The sequence below is a fragment of the Prosopis cineraria genome, unplaced genomic scaffold (assembly GCF_029017545.1).
Source record: "Prosopis cineraria cultivar Desert tree isolate PC_DT_omini unplaced genomic scaffold, ASM2901754v1 PC8, whole genome shotgun sequence".
NCBI lineage: Eukaryota > Viridiplantae > Streptophyta > Magnoliopsida > Fabales > Fabaceae > Prosopis > Prosopis cineraria.
Genome location: NW_026555339.1, coordinates 28,614,442 through 28,620,130, shown reverse-complemented (window position 1 = coordinate 28,620,130; position 5,689 = coordinate 28,614,442).

The window sequence follows — 5,689 nt, the reverse complement described above, 5'->3', positions numbered from 1 at the left end:
TATAGCACGAGCAACATTGACATCATTCGCAGCTCGATTGCCTCTTACATCATATACATACATACATACATATATAGATATATATAAAATAATTGGAGGAAATAAGTGCAGTGGCATAAAAAAAACAACTTTCATAAATTATGAATAAAATTTTTGAATATTTTAAAATATTACCTATTCATAAAACTAATTAGATATATTTTACTTTTTTATTTTTAAATTAAATTTATTATTAAAACACAATATATTTATTATAACCAACCCTTAACTGAATGAATCATTCCTTTTTTTATATATAAAGTTGTTGGTGTTTTTTTTTCATTGCAAAGCTTTTCTTCTCTCTCCCTCTCTATTTTTTTCAGGAACACTATGAAAAGAACATTAGATATTGAAGAAGAATTTTCATTTATGGAAGCAGAAGGTTAGGCTTTATTCTATTATCTGTCATCAAATTTTCACCATCTTCACATCGCTTGATAATATTAATTTTTTTGCAGATTATGTTTGATTTATTTTGGACAAATAATTATGTATTTTTCGTATTACTAATCTGCGATACTACCTCATTGATATACATACATATATCAATGATAAACAAGTTTTTATTTGATTGTCTAATTATGTTGATCTATGATAGTATATTAGTGATATACAGCAATATATTAACAATATAGCATCACGAATCAGTAACATGAAAAGCACATAATCATTTGCCAAAAATAGATCAAATATAGTCCACAAAAATTTTTGGACTTTTAGTTTATCACAGAGAGTCAAATACCTAAACTAATAAAATAAAAAATCATAAATCTGTAGCTCCATTTCTCCACAACATGCTCCGTTCCATCAAGTATCGTTGATGCATCTCACCTTGCATTTGTCTCTTGTGATCGTTATCGTGGCTTACTCACAGAACTTTGTTGTCTCACATTTGTCTCTCTCGCATCTAGTTTCATCTTCTCTCTCACATTTATCTCTCTCATTTTAAAGATTTCTTGTTTTTTGAATCTTTTGGAAGAAGATATTAACAAAGCATTTTTTTTTGTAAATTAATTATAAACTAAATATTAAAAAGGTCATTTTTGAAATTTATAAAAGGATAGGCCATTTCTTTTACTTGATCTTATGATGTGGGCTATATGTATAAAAGCCCCAAATAATTAATAATATCTCAAGAAAAGATGGATTAAGCCGTAATAAATCCATGCCCAATGACAGCAATCGTTGTTCAGGAAATTGTATTAGTAATCTCTACAATTTCACATAATTTTTATTCGATCTTTATAATATAGAATTTAAATACTTTATAATTCAAACTTTATTATTATATTTTTTCAATATATTGCTACATATGTGAAAATATTTAGCTATACTTATAAAACTCAACAAAAATATTGATGCATGCTATCAACATGGACCTATGTTTTCTTAAAAAAAAAAAAATTGTAAACGGTGAATGTACAACTATAAACTTTTAAACTCATTTGTTAATTTGATCTATCATATGTGCTAGCCATAACAAAATTTTATGCAATTCAAATATAATTAAAAGTGAAGTACTTCTATTTCTGTTAATCATGCGCTATTTAATTGATGATTCGCCAATCATAACTACCCACAATGAAGTCCCTCCCCCCCCCCCCCCCTTGTATGTTTCTCTTTGTGAGGCTTCTTTGTGACCAAAAGGTTCTTTGAACTGATGATAGTGATTGGAGCTTCGATTTTTTTTTTGGTGAATTTGAAGCTTTTTTTTTTCTCCTTTTAACGTTCGGTGTGAATTTCAACCAAACAACAATAGAAGTTTCCTATTAATCGTTTGGTTTAACTGCGCCATTTTATGCTAAACTTTATTCTGAGGATTAACGTCTCATTACAATCAAAATGATTCAATGTGAGGCTTCAAGTATATGGTGTGATTTTTTTCCCCCTAATTAAATATGCTTTCAACTCGGCATTAGTAGAGAAATGGGTAATGAGATTGCATGTATGGGAGCTATCGTATATGACCAGAATATACTGGAGCATTTTAAAATATAAAAGTACTAATAACATATTTGGGAGCTTTTAAACACTGATACTCTCGTACATACCATTTTTTGTTTTCCTTTGTTTTTTAATGAGTGAGAACATTTATTTTGACAAACTCATTTAATAAATCTTTTTATTTTTTTAAAAAAGATGAATTTCAGGAATCATTTAAAAAAAACTCTTAAGATAGTTTTTCTTTATTTTTAAAATTGAAAATTATGGGAGCGTGTTTCAGTAAAATGTAGGGACCATCTATCTTGGAGCTTTATGAAGCTGTCTGTAGATAAAGGAGGTAATTCACGTGGATACACTACCAAAAGATATCCCAATATTTGACAGTTATTTTAACTAATATTTTATAGTATTTAACCATCAAGTAAGGGTGCATCATAATTTATAAATAATCATTTAATATATGCTTCCATATTTGCCTAGAAGGCAAATCTATCAGTAAATATTTGACTGTTATTTCAAAATAACTGTCAAGTATTTATGATATTTTTTTTTTTGAAGGGGGGTCGGCTTATAAAGATACACAAAATAAAACAAAATAGCTAGCTAACAATAAAAAATAATACAATCAATGTTTCTATTAAACTTGCTATCCAAGTACATTAAAATTCCTATATGAGACCTAAAACCCAAAACAAAAAACAATACTCATAGCTAAATTACAAACTAAATTTCTAAAACTAAGAAGTCTAAGACATAAAAATTGGCCAAAAAACAAAGTGAACACTGCTCACCACCAGGAATCACAAATGAGGTATAAAGATGACTTGGGTGAAAAAATAAACAAGTTAATATGTGTGCGTACACACATATATATAATTTAAATAATTAACCAAGCAATATTGAAAAATTACCTCATGTAAGCTAATCAAACTAGTGCTTGCCATATCATGGTTGAGGGTTTCATTTAAAATTTTATCTCAAATGACTTCAAACAATGGTTGATTGAATAGCCCATCATTAAAATTAATGATATCCCCAATTGGCACTTGATAAATCGTCCTCGTTCTAAAGCATAAGTCTCAAGAGAGTGACCAAATTTGTTATCTACAATAAGCACTGGTGTTGGATGCCATAAAGTCATGGCTGACTCTTTGGTTTGGCCCAACTCCTTGCCTTTTAGGTTGCTTTTCTCCCTTGGTTTCACAATAACAAAAATTAAACATATATATATTAAAAAATTCTAAACAATTATTTAAATTATATATACCATTTTTTATTGGCAATGAGTTCTTTGTCAACTATGGGTCCTTTGGTTGCTTTGGCAGTACTAGCATTATAAGGTGGCTAGATCATGCAATAAAGGTCCCCAACACATCTCCTACAGCTTACGCCTCATCAATAAGATAAGGCAATGGATAATTGGGGTCAATTGCAACAAGCAAACAAACCCTCATTGATAGGGAGGGGAAAGTTATGGATTATGTCCCTGACAATGTTGTACACATGTCTTGTTGCAACCACTTTGTGTGAAGGATTGTCTGCCAAACAGTTGCAGTCATTCTTACCCTAAACAAACAATGTTATTTTGTATGATAAAAAAAATAGTTAAGTGAATTCAAAAGATAAAATTTATTACCTTGAGTATTTTGTCTAAAGGGTCTATGTAGTTATCTTTCCTATTAGGGCTAATCTTAGCCAAAATACTCCCAAGGATCTGCCCCTTCAATAGCATGTCAATTATCTTTGCCTTGGCTTCTAGTTGCTCCTTCATAACAACTTGCTCTTATCTTAACTCTTGGACCTCGGATGAAGCTGGTGTTCACTTTTTATGTCCAGCCGCTCCTTCATGATGCTGAAGCTTATACCCTTGACACAACCATCGTGTTCAAGGGTCCCTAATGCCTTGGGCAAGATATCTTCATGATCAAGAAGCTTGCCTGTAAGACTTTCTAAGAGATGGAATCTTGTACAAAATAGATATAATTAGTATGCATTTTAATAATCAATTATTAATTGATAGATAATAATAATACTTATAATTTTTCTAGTAACCTCTTTTACACAAGGGTTGTTAATAATTCCATCTTTGTTTGTTCATGTCAATGCCCAAAGTCTATGGCAGGATATAATAATATCCTATGCCTCCACCTCTACTTGTTTATGCTCCACACCTGCATACCCCAACCTCTTTATTCTATAATGATATTTGTTCTTAGCCACTCTCTATTTATTCTAAGATCCTTGGCAAATAATAAAAAATTTCTATTAGAACACACACACACACATATATATACACAATCAATAAAAGTCACCAAAATTTAAATTTAAGAAATACTAATACCTTGAATTCCTTTTCATGCTGTGAGGTAACAAAAGCATCCCAATCCTCCTATTTTACCAAAGGCTATACAAGGGGAGGAACTTGAGCTACGAATTTAGCATCAAGATCTTTTAAATATTTTTATGCAATGCAATGTCTAAAAGATTGCAGTGCCCTCCTAAGCTTTTAAAGGACAAAGTCCTTTTTTCTCTCATCTATTTCAAATCTTGACTGCAAAATAAAATAAACATATCAGGTGCATCAATTTAAAAATAAAAATATAACAAAATATAACTTAGTAAGATGCAACTTACAGCCACAGTCTCCCAAACAATATCCTTCATAGCATGATCAACTTTGCCTTATGTTTTCAACGTGATGGGCAAAATAGTCTTTGCTACCACTCCAATATAACTTATGAACTTTAAAAATTTGATGGTTTGCCTTGTTTTGGTGCACAACTTTTTTTTTCCTACAACTCTTGGTTTTTTAACCTCTTCTATTATTGTCACACCCCACTAGATGTTATTATATTCCTGCTCCAATTTTTTTTTTAAGATAGAGCATCAGCAGAAGTTAGCATGATTTGATGGAGGGATTTTACTATATTAGAATCAGAAGCCATTTATCTACAACACAATTAATTCAAATATTAATCAACTTAAACAAAAATAACACAATTAATCCAAAGATTGCATGTTCAATTTACTCTTTTTTTCTTTGACTCTTATTTTTTACTTCCTCCTTCTTGAAACATTTTCTTCTTATGTTGTAATAATTTACCCCTCTTTGAAATCTAAATGCCTACATTGTGATCATTTCTTATGTATATAGCATCATCTATAGTGACATTACTTTGATTTGATATCCCTTTAAATAGGTTATCCTCGATTGCTACATCTTCATTTACTTTTTCGTTTAACATAAAAAGAGATCATCCCTTATTAGCAGGATCAGGGATATAGAACACTTCTTTAGCTTGTTATGCCAAAATTAAAGACTCATCTCTATACCCTACCTTGCTCAAATTCACTTACATAAATCTAAATTGATCATCAAATTTCAAGCCTTTTTTTTGTCTGCCATTTGAACTTGCAATCTGTGGGCTGAGTGTGTAACATACTAACCAACAAGCTATAAGTTTTCATGGCTTTTCAAGCCATTTTTACAATCAATCCACTTGTACCTAAAGACGAAAACCCAAAATGATATGTAATCTAAATCCCTTATGTGCTCAATTACACCAAAGTATGACATGTTAATATAGATAGAATTTTTATTCTTAGTACTAGAAATATACATGGAATGAGCTGCAAGAGTTACACCATTATTTTGTATTGCTCTCCTATCATCTTGCTCCCTAGTATAAAATATGTACCCATTCAC